Source organism: Pantherophis guttatus, chromosome 1 (genome assembly GCF_059756535.1).
Source record: "Pantherophis guttatus breed Tessera chromosome 1, ASM5975653v1, whole genome shotgun sequence".
Classification (NCBI taxonomy): domain Eukaryota; kingdom Metazoa; phylum Chordata; class Lepidosauria; order Squamata; family Colubridae; genus Pantherophis; species Pantherophis guttatus.
Window position 1 is genome coordinate 218195159 of NC_142063.1, and position 16322 is coordinate 218211480.

General features: G+C 42.1%; 1 long non-coding RNA gene across 2 annotated transcripts in view; it reads right to left on the reverse strand.

Moving 5' to 3' along the window:
- Nucleotides 1–7206: 7206 nt before the first annotated feature.
- The window catches only part of LOC132711070 (uncharacterized), a 77488-nt gene continuing 68372 nt past the window's right edge, over nt 7207–16322 (reverse strand). The window contains exons 2-4 of one of the 2 annotated variants that reach the window (XR_015733794.1): nt 13984–14177; nt 10054–10412; nt 8512–9738 (exon numbers count right to left, since the gene is read on the reverse strand). This is a non-coding gene — a long non-coding RNA (uncharacterized LOC132711070). Of the gene's footprint in view, nt 10413–13983; nt 14178–16322 lie in introns of both variants that reach the window. The other variant, XR_015733793.1, reaches the window with a different exon arrangement.

Genomic DNA, 16322 nt, shown 5'->3' on the forward strand with positions numbered 1-16322 from the left:
TCAAGGGCGCTTCCAACATACGACCGCCTGTGGTTCACAAGTATCCCACCTGGGATCTAACTAAGGTTTTGCAGGCACTTACAGAGAGTCCCTTTGAGCCCTTAAGGTCAGTCACTCTACGGTTCATTTCCATTAAGGTGGCCTTTTTAGTTGCAATTACATCAGCCCGAAGGATTTCGGACCTGGCAGCTCTCTCTGTAAGACAGGACCTCTGCATATTACATCTGGACAGGGTAGTCTTACGTTTGGACCCTTCCTTCATTCTTAAAATCAATTCATGGTTCAATATGGCTCAGGCGTTGGTATTAACCAACCTCTGTCCTGACTCAAGACATGCCCTTGAGCAGAGATGGCATAAGTTGGATGTGAGAAGGGCTCTTTGTAACTACATCAAACGCATGTCTTCTTTTCGGAAGACGGAGTCTTTATTTATCTCATTTCAACCATCTACACTGGGACACAGGGTCACTCCTTCGACAGCGGGCCGTTGGATTAGAACTTGCATTGCTAAAGCATACGAGGTGCAACAACTGCCAACCCCGACATATAACAGCCCATTCCACCAGGAGCATGGCAATGACTGTGGCATGGGCAACACAGTCCTCTATTGAGGAGGTGTGTCGGGCAGCTACCTGGTCCTCCCCATCTCCATTTATTCAGCACTATAAGTTACTCTTTTGCCTCGGCAGAGGCAGCGTTTGGGAGGTGTTTTCTCCAGAGAGTTCTGGACTTGAGACCAGACTTCTCCCACCTGTAAGGGACAGGCCGGCTTTGGTATGTCCCATTCCTGGATGCTCTCATACAGCTCTAGGGAGAATGGGTGTTGGTCCTACCTGAACGCCATTTCTAGTAGAGCTGGAAGAGAGCATCCAGCCCCACCCTTATTAATGCCTGGTCTGCAGTCTGGAAGGAGCTTCTGTTTTACAGGTCACAAGTCTTTCATTGCTTGCCTTCACCAAACTGGGAAACACCAGACAAGGAGAGAGTGACCAGAGATGCGAATAAGATCCCGTGCTCAGTCTACATGCAGAAGATAAATCTACTAACCATTCCTGGATGCTCTCTTCCAGCGCTACTAGAAATAGCGTTCAGGTAGGACCAATGCCCATTTGCTTTGTTACTCATCAAAGCAAGCAACCGTTTCTAGAAAGTGTCGCCATTGAAGGACTTGCTGGAAAAAATAGATCCCCATTGTACTTCATTTGAAAGACTACACTGCAAGTGCTGAAACAGCAGCAAGAAACACCAAGAATTTAAGTGAGACCACTTTTACAGTAGAACCATTAACAGAATTGTAAATCCTTCATTTGTTAACTTAATGTGCACTAAGATTACTGGGGCAGTAACACATCTTGGCTTGTTATTCACTGTTGCTTTGCAAATGCCACACCAATTAGATTTGCTCGCTTTTTAGGGTTAATTGAATTACCTGGATGGTATATGTTAAAAAAAAAACAACAACAACCTTGACTGCAGCCATTGTGCATTGGAAATTGAAAGAAACAAGTTCATCATGAAGAAACTGGTAGGATTTACATCAGAGCATTTGTAACGTTAGCTGCACCTGAAAGTGTTTCAAGGGTTAAAGAGAACCTGGCTAAAGAGAAACACACATAAAACCTACGAAAAAGAAAAACATATTGTACCTTTACAGGGAGGATACATGAGATGAGGGTGTGGCTAACTGACAAGGCCTTATAAGGCCGAAATAGATCTATCTTAGTCTCCCAATGGGCAGCAAAGGATCTGCTGGCTGCCAGAAGAGAAAAAAAAAAAGCCCAGAAACTAGTGAATTGTGATTTCACTGAACTAGGGCTGCATAACATCTTGGTTTATGTAGGTAGAATCTGGCTAAAGAGAAACACACATAAAACCTGCGAAAAAGAAATATATATATTCATATATATATGAATATATATATATATGAAGCCTGACTAGAAAATAGCGAGCAATCATTTTCTTCAAGAATACAATTCCTCTCTTGGAATGTGGCAGGATGGAGAGGAAGCTGGTGCACAGACGACTATATTAAATTTTTAAACAGGTACCAAGTAATTGCCTTACAGAAGGCTTGGGTTAGCAGTGATGAGGCCCCAATTGAGCTCCTCGGGTTTAATATTTGGCAGCTGCCAGCAAAGACGATAGCTATAAAGGGAAGAGCCTCAGGAGGGTTGTGCATCTTGGTAAAAGCTGAATTAGGATGGAAGGGAAATGAGATGTGCTCGGACCCCGGCCCTTTATTTTTTCAAGCAATCCATTTGGCATATGAAGGAAAGTCAATGGTATTTGTAAATGTGTATGTTAATCCAGCAATGGGCGATCTGTGGGAGGCACTAAAGGTAAAAATATTAGATATACGTAAAAACACCGCCCTGAGTCCTTCGGGAGTAGGGCGGTATAGAAATCTAATAAATAAATAAATAAATAAATAAAAAATTATAAAAACACCTTTAATTTTGGCGGGGGTTTTTAACGCTCATGTGGGTCCCTCGTTGGAGCCTTTTATTGAAAATGGTATAATTCCAGATGGATATTTACATAACCAACAATCATGGGACTCCCAAGAAAGGAAAAAGAATAAAGATGGGGGGAAATTTCTAACAATGGTATACAACTGTAACCTTCAAATTGTAGGTCACTACTTGGAAACTAAAAGGTACTCCATAACTTTTTTTGGCCCTAAGGCATGTAGCTCTATTGATTACTTTTGTGTTTCTCACAGCTTAGTATCAGGGGCAACTTCGGTCTTGACGTTACCAAGGCCAGAAAGTGATCATCTTCCGATTGAGATGTCCCTGGCAATCCCTTCCAACTTAAGGAAAAGGAATCAAACAATTCAACAAATAGGCTTCAATTTAGAAATAGCCCATGAGAGAAGACTAACATGGAAGAGGGTTGATAGTAAAGCAGTGACAGAATTCATGAATTCACCATGTATGGAAGCTTTAGTGCATATATGCTCAAATAGTATGGGTGAACAAGAGCTTATAGTACATTTTGCGGAAATATGCCATAAATTGAAGCATTTTTTCATGATTACCAAGCCAATGGGCCAGTTTGATTCTAGTTACTCAACATGGTTTGATAATGACTGTAAGGAAAGGAAAAAACAGCTTAGAAAATCACTTAGGAGATACTTAATCAGCCCAAACATGGAACACCTTGTAGGTCCAGTAGCAGACCAAAATGGCGGCTCCGTATTGAACGCCGAGACATGGAGGGCGATGTTTGGCATTTCGAGGCCCCTAACCTGTGGGGTGCCTCAGGGGTCGGTTCTCTCCCCCCTACTCTTTAACATCTATATGAAACCGCTGGGTGAGATCATTCGTGCTTTCGGGGTGAGGTATCATCAATATGCTGATGATACTCAGTTATATATCTCCATCCCGGGCCACCCCGATGCCCTTTCTGTCATGTCCCACTGCCTGGAAGCAGTATGGGCCTGGATGGGTAGGAACAGGCTAAGACTCAACCCTTCCAAGACTGAGTGGCTATGGATGCCGGCGTCTCATGTTCTAGAAGTTCCATCACTTTTGATGGGGGGGGAGTGCTTCCTCCCATCGAGAGGGCCCGCGAACTTAGGTGTCATCCTGGATTCCTGGCTGTCTTTGGAAGACCATCTTACAGCCGTGACCAGGGGGGCTTTCACCCAGGTTCGCCAGGTGCGCCCTTTCCTAGACCGAAATGCCCTTCACACGGTCACTCATGCCCTGGTTACTTCTCGTTTGGATTACTGCAACTCCCTCTACATGGGGCTGCCCTTGGGGTGCACCCAGAAGCTCCAGCTGGTCCAGAATGCGGCTGCGCAGGTGGTTACAGGAGCTCCCCGTTACTCCCAGGTAACACCTCTCCTATGTGAGCTGCACTGGCTACCAGTGGTCCTCCGGATCCGCTTCAAGGTGCTGGTACTTAACTTTAAAGCCCTACATGGCTTAGGTCTGGGGTATTTGCAGTCTGATTCAATGTTTCTTTCAGAATGTGAGGAAGATGAACTGTTTGCCACATTTACAATGCCCACAGATTCTCAATGGCTCATATATAACAGGGGCAGCAGTGCAACCCAATTACAAGGGACACAAGAAAGTGAATTAAAAAGTGTGGTATTTAATTTGCAGACATCACTACTATATAAAAGGACTTATTTGTTAAGGGCTGTAATAAGGGCCTATCACCAAACAATAATGTGTAAGGAAGAACTCCACTTTCATGCTATAGGTTGTCAGTATTTTAAGGGTGGCTCTACATTTTCTGTAGCAAGAATAATATCTTATGGTTTGGTGTTTCTTTCAGAATGGGATGATGATGAAATGTTTCCAGTATTTACAATGCCCACAGATTCTCAATGGGCCATATATAACAGGGGTCACAGGGCAGCCCCATTACGAGGGACACAAGAGAGTAAATTAGAAGGTATAGTATTTAATTCACAGGCGTGCTGTTTGTATAAAAGATGTAATGTATTAGGGAATGCAAAGAAGGTCTGCCGCTATACAATATGTGTGGAAGGGGTTATGTTTCATGCTATAGTCAGCATTGTTTACTGTAATAAACGTGAGTACCCAGTCCTCATTGCTGTACTTTCCTTCCATAATAGTGGAACGGTCAGATGCATGCCAAATTCCCAAGGAACAGTGCTTCACAATGTGCTCAACGGGGTGGGAACCCACAACCAAGTACATTGCACGGACCTGTGGAGGAACAGCTGCAGGAAATGGAGCAGCAGCTATCCACAACATATGGACTGGAAGAAATGGAAACGCAAGGTAGGAACTGTTATTACAAGTTTTTGCCTTTTTTTCACTCTGCATTCAATATATTATTTGTACTATAAGTAAGAATCCTAACCGTTATTTATTTGTATGCCTACAGAGATGGTGATCAGTTGTTTGCAGACGTTCCAACACCTACTGTTTCACAACGAGTTCGACAGAGTATTGAACCCCAGCCGTTCACCTCCCATGACATACAAGGTTAATTAAAATGTTCAATAATTTCTAAATATGAATGTTTGTATTCATTAAACCAGGGTCATCTCCAGTTCTGCAATAGCAGGCACCTCAGCCTCTGTACCATGGTCTGTAGATTGCTTCCATTCTGCATGCCATTACATCCAGTGCTTGCCAGCTGGGTCCTGGAAGGCTACCAGTCAGCTGTGCGGGCGATAATGCTGCCATTGCCTCCCTTGCTGCCACTTCATATTACTAAACTCTTTTTAATCTCTTTGTGGGGTAAATTTGGATAGGGCACCAATCAGCTGATCACTGCTGTGGGGCTCTGCGTCAGTGGCAGAGATGGGGCCAGGGCCAACAGGGAATGATGTGCAGACTTTGGAGCCTCCAGGGCTGACACTAGAGAGGCAGAGGAACAGGAGGAGTCTGTTCCTAGTGCACGAATGAGAAGAGCTGCCAGAAGTAGTACAGTGGTTTAATGCATCCTGTAATTAACACAGCTGCCTGCAATTTCTGCAGGTTCGAATCTTACCAGGCTCAAGGTTGACTCAGCCTTCCATCCTTTCTAAGGTAGGTTAAATGAGGACCCAGTTTGTGGGGGCAATAAGCTGACTTTGTATAAATATACAAAAGTATGAAGGCTATTGCTTAACGCATTGTAAGCCGCCCTGAGTCTCCGGAGAAGGGCAGCATATAAATAAAAAAATAAAAAAAAAGGCAGGAGCAGCTAAAGCAGAGAGAATGACTCGGGAGTAGGGCCAAGAGATTATTGGCCCCTCCCTTAAGGCTTAAAAAGACCAGCAATGGCTCTTGGCCTCTTTGCCGGAAAACAACTGTTGAGAGATTTGCTTCGTGTTTGGCTGTATTTCTTTCTTGACAGCATCCTCTGTTCCTGAACTGTTGCCAAGAAAAGCCTTTGGCAGTTTGCCTAATTATCCCAAGGTCAGAGATAAACTGAAGAATGGTGTTTTGAGGACTTTGTTTTCATTTAATTTGGAATACGCTGAGAATGAGTTAATTCTCAGCTGTTTTAATAAAATCTGTTTGTTTTTTGGAACAGTTTTGCATTTAATATTAACTATGTGGGCCTGGGTCACAACAGAGGGAGACCACAGTTGCCATATAAGGATAAATACAAGAGGGATCTAAAGGCCTTGGGAATGGACATTAATGACTGGGAAACCTTGACCTCTGATTGCTCAACTTGGAAGCTAAAGACACAGCATGGCCTTCTCCAATTCAAAGAGACACTTGTTCGGCAGGCTGAGGCAAAGAGGCAGTCCTGAAACCAGCGAAACCTGGGGGCTGGGCAGGGGACAGAATATATTTGCCCTCAATGTGGAAGGGGTTGCCACTCTTGAATTGGCCTATTTAGTCACACCAGATGCTGTTTTAGGACCTCTTTCCAGAGCATGATACCATAGTCTTTTTAGACTGAAGGTTGCCATGGCCAATGAATAAGTGCCACTATACCATTGCTGACTAATCTATTAGTCCAGTAAACATGGAGCACACCAAGAAAATGCATTTGGTGTCATGTCATCAGATGGAACCGATACAAGGACGGAACTCTACGATACTACAGCTGTTAGCCGCTTGGACGATGACATGCAGACCATTCTTCAGAGAACGGATCTAAATTGAGGATGACAAGATAAAACTATACAACACAGCGCTGCAGAGGTTTCTAAGGTTGACCAGGCAAAATGACTCTGAGAAGGACATTCTGAATCTTATCCGACTTCCAGAGGATTTTAAACAACCCCCTGCTGTTCCAGAGCTGACACCCCCGCACCCACAGAAAGATCTAACAACATAGAAGATATTAGATGGGGTGAGCCCTTGATACAAGAAAAATGCTGAACTTTTGTTGAACAGAATGAAACAGCATCAAGACATTTTGGGGTAGGATGACTATGGTATGGTTTTATACAAGGTACCCTGGTTCCTGGAACTAACATTGTAGACCTGATCAAAGGGGTTTCTCAACACCAATTGTGTACTGCGAAATATTATCCTAAGGGGTGGAATGAGTTTATATCTGCCATGGCTGAGATGAACATTCCAACAGCATTGCTAGTGTCTAGCTCTGTTAAAGAGTAATTAGAAAAGCTAAAAGAGTCCAGGAGTTTTAAGGTTGTAAGTTCTACTAAATCACCTTCTGCTATATCTGCACCTGTTGAGATGCCTATGTCAAATCCTAAAAGGTGACTGGCTCCAATTGTGAATAAATAAAACACTGTAAAACATGCAATGCTTTTAACGTTTTGTGTTTATTTTATAATGACCATACATGTAACTGTTACATGTTCCGGGCCCTCTTCCCGGCTTCATATTTACTATAAACTGTTTCACCATTTGATTATTTTTGACATCTTTTTCAGAGAACAGCTTTAAAACATCTTTGTAAGATATCCCTTTAAAATGTTTTAAGTAGATAAAACAGGCAGTGCTGCCCACAGGTTATTGCCAGGGGATGCTGCAGTTGAAGAAGTTGATATGTATACTTCTTAGCTTGCAGTTGTAAAAAATTCACAATGCCAGTGGGAAAGTCAGAGTTGTCTGGAGCTCTTCCATAAAAACTCTTCCAGTAAAAAAAATCACTATTGCTTTAAATTGGAAAGTAGAATATTGGTATACCCTATGCAATTGGACATGTGATGCGACACCCAGAAAAATACAGCATCCTTCACTTAATCCTCCAGGGAAAACTTGAAGGCAAACGAGGCCCAGGCAGAAGAACTTGGTTTCAAAAACTAAGGGACTGGTTTGGACAAAACTCAGCAGAACTTTTTCATATCGCTGTTGAGAAAAATAGGATTGCCAACATGATCGCCAATGTCCGATGACGGACATGGCACAAGAAGAAGAAGAAGAATGCAATTGGCTAAGCTGAAAAGAATCTGCAGCATTTCAAAGCACCAGAAATATAAAAAAAAATCTTGCCTAGTTCATGCTAATATCCTTAACCAATGAATTATGCAACAGACCCCTTTGTTTAGCTCAAAATGCCACGGGAACATCATTAACATGCATACTTTCAAAGTGTACCTCAACATATCTTTTCTCTCCCAATCTGATCATCGTAAGAGATATAGGTTATATGCTGCAACATTTTTAGTAGCACAGATTATTAAGTGCACATGTGAAAAGTTATAGACTTCCAAAAGAACTCATAAAGGAAGAGTTATGAATATTAATTCAAAACAATATGATGGATGTTCCCTTGATGTTTCTTTTAGGAGCTACAATCTTGCTACAAAGATTTTTGTGGAGTAGAAAAGATAAAACAAAACAGAAGAACTCTGTTAAGAAGTTGCACTTGTTACTTTATACTATTATATAGTTTATTCCCTAAGGCTCGATGAAAAATGAATTTGCTTCCCTTATTATGAAACTACTTTGTTTAAAATCAAATTTCTATATGCGGATTTCTTTTTTCCATGCATGCCATTAAAAGCTTAGCATTTCTTCTCTCAAATGAAGCTTTTTATTTTTATTTTTTGTAACATCTGATAGAAATCTGGGGCTACACTGCAGTGTTTTATTTGTGAACCTTGAAATAAGACAACCAAAAATATGAAGGGTGTCAAGTATTACACTGGCTGCTTTGGGGAATACTGGTTTCTTTTATAAAAAAAAGTTATTTTCAGGAGAAAAAGGGAAGAGGGTGAATTTGGGGTTGGTGTTATTATTTGACAGGTTTTCATAATGTTTGAAGTTGTTTGATATATTTGTAAAAGTCCAGGTACTCCTTGATTTGGTCACATAGCGACCATTCAAAGTTATGATGGACCTCCCCAGGGATACTTATGGGGAGGTCTATGTTTCATTGGCCATCCATGTGATCAGATTTTGGGCACTTGGTCACTATCCCACATTTATAGCCATTTTCTGCATCCTATAGTCAAGTGGCTACAATTTACTACTTTTTTTTTGCCAGAAACCAGCATTGACTTCTAGTTTCTTGCAAAAAAAAAACCCCACCCATTGCAGGCAATGGGTTTACTTAATGACCACTGTGTCTGTTTAACAACCGCCCCCCCCAGTGGAGAGAGAGAAGAAGATCGGATGATGACTGGAGCTATTCTACAGCTGTTGGCAGTCAGACAATATAAGTTTTGAAAGAAATGTTTGGGGCTGTTGAGTTCAGAGGCCCAGGCCAGAGTAGGAGTTGGCAGGACCCCAAGGTAGTGGCCCATTCTCCGCATGAGCCCCACCATTTTGTGTGTAAAGTGTGATAGTTGTTTTTTTGAGTTCTCTGTGACTCTGTCAGGTTCCTGCTTGTTGGACCTCAGTCACATCCTGAAAAGATTGTACATTGTTGGGTGAAAACAGAGATCCCTTCCATTAGCATTAGTTCTCAGCTACAAATCACCTTTTTTTGCAGTAGTAGCCTTTAACAGGAAGGATGAAAAGGAAAAAGACTGCCCAGTTTCTTCGCCAAGAAACCAAAACTGGCACAGCCACCATCAGAATTGGCCTTGAATGATCCAAAACTGTCCCAAGCACCCCTACTTCCACCACTTGAATTTGGAGAAAGCAGCAAGTCAAGTATTGAGTCACCCAAGACAGAAATTGAAATTAATCTTTCTCACTGCTGGACATTGCAACAGCTGAGAACCTTTAAGAAAAGTATGAGGGACTGGAAGTTTCAAACAAGAAATTAGGTTGCAAGTACTGTGCGAAATATGAGTTCGTAACAGAGAGCTGTGTTGATGTGTCAATAGAATAGAAGCATTTCAAGATTGAGGCATCTGGGAAAAATAAAGAACTGCAGCAGGCGTCTCTAAGGAAGAAAATGAGAGAACATTTCATATCAAAAGCTTACACCATTTGTAGAGACAACGTAAAACAAGGGGAGCAGCATGCCATAACGAAAGCAATGGACAAGTTGCCTGAAAAAACATTTAGGCACCACTTGTAAAATGTTCAAAACTGTTTACAGCCTGGCAAAAGCATGTAGACCAATTTCAAGCATAGAAGAATTAACAGAATTACAAACTGAAAATGGAGTATATCTGGGAATAGAATTGCATTCAAGGCCAACAGTTGTGAAAATAGTTGAGTGCATTGCGAATGAAATTAAAATCAAAATGTTTACTAGCATTATTGCACAGAATCTGAAAATGTTTGATCATTGACGAAGCCTCAATGGTATCCTGCAAACCAGTTGTGATAGTTTTCGTAAAAGTTGAGGACTCAGAGAAACCACCAACATTTTCCCTCAAGCTTGTTGAATTGAAGAAACAAGATGCAGAGACAATATGTTCTTCAGTTCTGGAAAGTTTACGTAAGGTTGGGTTTACCCAGAACTACCTGCAAAAAAAATTAATAGCGTTTTGCTCTAATGGTGCCAGCGTTATGCTTGGGAGAAAATCTGGAGTGAGCAGTAGAATGGCAAGAGTTTCCAAACATCATCATATGGCTTGAACCATCGCCTCCAACTTCTTTTAGATGACTCTATAAAGGAAATAAAGCAAGTAAATCATTTTAAAATATTTATTGATAAGATATGCTCTATTTTTCACCAATCAAATAAGAACCTAATTGAACTTGACAAAATATCCAAAGAACATGACCTCATAAAGATTGGTAGAGTTTTGGGACCAAGATGGGCTGCATGTAGTTTAAGGGCAACCATAGCTGTGTGGCGTGCTTATCCAGCACTACATCAGCATTTTCATGTGAATGCAAAATACTCAGGTATGACTGTCCATCTGGAAAATATATATTTTTTAAATGATTTGGCGTTGATGATTGATATTCTGGAAGAAATCTCACTTCTTTCAACTGCACTGCAAAGCAAGTAATACAGACATCATAAGGGCTGAAAAACTGGTGAGAAGATCAATGAAAGCATTTGAATTGCTTACAAAGAGAAAGGGTCCATACAAAAGAAAAGTTGACGGACTTCAGAAACCTTCAAAAATATAAAATTTGTACAAAATCATCGATTTGTTGGACTTCATCAAGAAAGACTTTTAGAAAGCATCATAACAAATTTGCAGAAAGGACTATGAATATTTAAAAACAGGTAGCCAATTGCAAGACACCACGAATACATTACAATTTCTAAATTTTTTGGTGCCAGAGTACTGGAATATTGCAGAAGTAGTAGTTCCATGGACCGAAGCTGAGGAACAACTGCGCACATTTGGTGACATTTTCAATTACAACATTAACATCAATGACTATAGAGATTTTGTGTAGAATGTATTAAAAGATTTGAAGAACTATGCAATTTCTGACAGTATTAAAAAAGCTAAAGTTATTGTCAGAACAATTGTTGTAAGTTCTACAGAAGTGAAAAGGGGTTTTTCGAAAATGAACATATGTTCAGGGAGCAAAAGTTGCCTAACCATTTCTAATTTAACCAACCTAACTATCAGTGTTATTTTGGCCTACATCTTCCAAAATGGGACCCTATTCCTGCAGTGAAAAAGTGGTTAAGAGAGCTTTTTACCATCACACAGCCGATGATCCGAGAATAAAGATCAAGAAAAGTGGAAGTGAGGAGAGTACCAATGAAAAAACGATGTTGAAACATCTTAAAGACTACTAACACTTTTATGTAAGTATTTGTGTACCTCTTTTATTGTTTTGTGTACTTCTTTTATTCTTTTTTTTATGTATTAAATGCTTAAATATGTATATCATGATATATCTCCTTTTTGTAGGTCATTATTATCATTGGTGCAAAGAAGTGATGTTGAAGACAACACTTTTATTACTCTTATATAAGTATTTGTGTACCTCTTATTGTTTTGTATCCTTCATTTATTCTTATTTAAGTATAAAATGCATGAAATAATTGGTATATCTTCTTTTTCTAGGTCATAAAAGCAAAGAAGTGATGTCGACTTGGCCACGGCCACCCAGTCACATGACCAAGCCATGACCACCCGGTCACATGACCACCAAGCCACAAACCTACCTGTTCACATGACCGCCAAGCCAAGCCCACAGAACTGGTAGAGAAAATTGTTGAATTTCACCATTGTATTGCATCATTGCCTAAAGGGTTGATTACAAAATGAAGACCAAATGGATGGAACCAATGAAACAGACTGTCAGCCCTAGTGCCTGGCAACCCTAGTGTGCCTGGCAACCCACAAGGCTGCCATTCCGATGGGGGAAGGAAAGCCATGTGGCTGCGCACACCCACCAAGTGCCATACCTACCGGACCAACGAAACAATGCAAGGACACCAGCCGGATGGGCGAGGACAGGCCAGACCCAGTTGCCGCTGCTGAATCCACAGCTGAACAGCTGTGAAGCAGCTAAACAGCTGAGAAGTGGGGTGGGCACCTGCGCACCAGGTATGCCTAGCCATTTGAGGCTTGATATTTCCACGTGAGGGATGGGATACACACATGGATGGTTGGGTGGGGCTGGGGAGAGGCTTAAATGGTGGAGGTGGCACTGGGCAGTTAGCCCAAACTTTATTTTCACATGGTGATCGTCAGTTCATACCGGAACTATTTGTGACGAAGATAGAACAATTGCAAACCAAGACTGTATTCTTTGCTTTCTTTCTGCAAATTACAGAACCTGACAAGTCAGGGCTCTCCTTCTGTTGTGTTTAGCAGCATGGCAGGCACTGAGGCTGGCCTGGAGGCTGCTGAACTGATGAAGCCTGGAGCTATCCTGGAGGTCCTGCTTGTACCATCAGAGGCCCCTTCACAGGACGTGCATCCCAAGGAATGACCAGTCTCCAAACACCCCATAGTCAGTCAGGGAAGATGATCCAATGGTGAGCATGGCCATTAAACCTTTTTGGATTTCAGTGGTGTTGATGGCTAGTAGGCGCCAACAGTTCAAAGCTCTGATTGATAGGGTGTATCCGTTGCCTCATGAGTACTGCCACAGCAACCAGCTTAGGGATGAGGGCACAGACACTGTCATGCCCCATGCGATTTGAGCAAATGGATCAGTGGTGGGTTGCTCCCGGTTTGTACTGGTTCGCAAGAACTGGTAGTACAAGTCTTCATAGTTCGGAGAACCGGTAGTAACATCTGACTGACCATGCCCCCAAACCGGTCCCTGGCCCAGTCGCCGCTCGCTTGCCCAGCCCACCCACCTGCCTGATGGTAGCATGCTCGCTGCTCACTCACCCATTCGAACCTTGCCCCGCCCATCCAAACACTATAGAAATACCTCTTCACCACGTGGCCCACTACTCGCCTCGTGATCTCCTTGGCAGTGTTGCAGAAAAATACAGGAGTTAGATTTCGAAATTAAGAGAAACTTTTATTTTGGCCAAAAGGTTCAGACAGATAAAATAATAATCTAACATCTGAACAGGTTCTGTCTTTAAAACATGCACTCTTATACTCTTCAGTAGTAGCAAAACAGGAAATATGTGAAATCTGCCTCTTTAGCTAGCCGGCCCCCCCTCTCCCGTTGCTTAGGCAGGAAACCTGATTCATGCTGATCCATGTGGTTTAGTTCTGCATTTTGACATGGCAAGAGAAATTAGCTAACTCTGTGGTTTGACTGTTTGAACTCAGCAACTGTCTCTTACAATAACAAGTCAAGGGACCCTTTAGAGATCATCCAAGCCAACCCCATATCAATTCACTCTTATATCTAAATTTCACTTTACGTCCTACTTTACTAGGGCTCGCTTGCACCTGTGAATTCTGCTCCTGCTTGCTGAAGTGGCTTGCTGAATTCATCTGCGCAGAGCTGCTTCATCCTGCCTATAGGTAAGCTACCTTCTTGGCCACCCAACCCAAATCCCCAGCCTGCCGTAGCATCTGAGGCTCAGCTGGGACCTTCTCAGCTGCCTGCGCGCTTTTGTAGGCGGCTGGAGCTTCCCTGGGGCTTCTGGAGCTGCCCGCTCAAATCCCCAGCCTGCCGTAGCCTCTGAGAGTCAGCTGTGGCCTTCCCAGCCACCCACGCGCTTTTACAGGTGGCCAGAGATTCCCTGGGGCCTCTGGAGCCACCCGCCCTATCCACATGTTCCGCAACTGCCTCAGATTCCCCCCAGGTGGTTTAACATTTCCACCATCCCTCCAGCCCACCTTACCTGCCTGCCTTGTACAGCTTCCATCCATTCCCCAGCCAGTCATCAGTAGCTGAAGCTCGAGTGGCTTGCAGCAGACCTGCCTGGCTGGAAGTGGAAAGCATCCACCGCTGCATCCATCTCATCGGTGAGCAACTGAGCCTGCCTGCCTTGTAACATCAATTGTGTAAGTGGCTGTTGTTGTTTTTTTCTTTATCCTTTAAAAAAAATGATTGTAATAATGTTATTTTTTTCAAAATGTTATTCTTTTTAGGAAATGTTTTTTTGGGGGAAAGTTTTTCTTTTTAGGAAATGTTGTTTCATGGGAATGTTATTCTTTTTAGGAAAAAATTTTTTGGGAAAAGTCACATCAAATTTAGTAAATTTTAGCCCCTTTCATATGTTCAGATTTGTGCAAGCTTTGTGAGATTTTGTGCGTAAGTGTGATAACTGGTTTTTGAGATTGTATAATTTTTTTGGGAGAGTTATTTTTGGCCTGATTCCCCTTATCTTAATGACTGTACTTAAGGTGGCACTTTTGCCTGGGTTTTTTTTTCAAGGGGGAAGGGCTGGGTTGAATTTCTTGGCACTGTTTTCTGAGGTTTCTGGTGCAGTGAGGTTTCTGGCACTGTTCTTTTGGGGTGTACTATACTTCCCACAATGTCTTGATGACAGTTTTTAATTCCAGTGGCTTTCTTTCTTGTCCTAAGGGTTAGGGAAAAAACTGGTTTTATCTGCAGTCTTTTGGGGGACAACTGTTGTTAGTCTTTTGGTGTTTTCCTAGCACTGTCCCAGTTTTGGGGAGGGAGGGGTTATCTACACTTTAATCATAATCAAATACTAATACTATGTGCTTATCCATTTTAGTGAGCTTTCCTTATATAATTGGTGTTTTATACTTTTATATTTCTAACTTCTGTTTCCGTTAGTGAGCCATTGAAAAAACAAACCCCACATAAAAAAGTATTCAAAGCCTTCTACTTGATTTAAATTTTTACTTTATTCATCTCTGCACATTCTAATATTGTTTTTATTCATTTTGATCTCTTTGTTTTTCCACTGTTGTGCACACAGTTCTAGCAGCTGTTAACATGTGTAAAATTAAATATGTATTGTATTCCCTTTAAAATATCCAACAAAATATTTCTGGTTTTAAATCCATATCTTGCTTTACCATTGCTTCTAACCATGGTGGGATTCAATTTTTTAAACAACCGGTTCTGTGGGCGTGGCTAGTTGGTCATAGGGACTACCCAGAGGGCTGAAAAAAGTCATTTCTGACTGGTTCTCGCACTTTTGACCGGTCCTCCCACTTATGACCGGTCATCATTTATGCCCGTTGCAGCATTCTTAACAACCATGTCACTCAGTTCACAACTGCTTCTCTACAAAATAGGGTGCAAAATGTAAAATGTGAGGACAGTCATGTGAGGACATGTCAGAAGTGCGAGGACCGGTCAAAAATAATGTTTTCAGCCCTCTGAGTAGTCCCTATGCACATAGCGACTACCCAGAAGGCTGAAAAAAGTCATTTCTGACCGGTCCTCGCACTTTTGACCGGTCTTTGGGGTGGAATCTGGGGGAGGAGTAGCAAAGTGAGGCGTGCTAGGTTTAAAACGAGAAGGGAAAGCACGATAAGCTAAGACAATATTTCACTGTAATTGCACTGGGTGATTGTTGGAGCGTGCCGAATTTAGGAAGATAAAACCTTAGAACAACATCCACCCTGTTGTCTGTGATTTATTTTCTTATCCTGATTTGGAACCTGACAGGAGTCTCTAAAAGGGGGCGTGGTTATGGCCGTGGTGGTGTGAGGACGTTTTCTCCACTTTGCAGGGCATTTTACGGAAGATAAATGTGGATTAAAGTGTTTGAAATGCACCGATAAGGACCAAAATTTTCTAAATTATATTGGAAGAGCTACTGGCCCAGCAGACTGACTTTGGAATTGGTAGATTACCCTGAACCACTCAAATTTTGAAGCTTTTCATAGCGTGGGAAAGTGGAAGGAGTGAGGGGTGACCAGATAGGCAGTTGCGATTGTGTATTTGGAGCAAATAGCTGCCTTTCGTTCTCATTATTATCGCGATCTGTGTTTGTTTTTGCTGCAGGGTAAAGGCACGGAACATCAAAAGACCAGTGGAAACGGGTTTTAATTATTGGCACAGACTTGATGTCAAATCTGTTACCACTTATTTGGGCTCAGACGAAGCCAGACACCTAGCAAGGGAAATCTCCCAATCTAAGCCCGGAGACAACACCCCAATGCCAGCTTATACAGAGCTAACTTCTACTCTTAGGAACTTAATGATCCAGAATGATAGAAAAGTAGATGGGATCTCTAGAAAGTGGTTTGATGATGA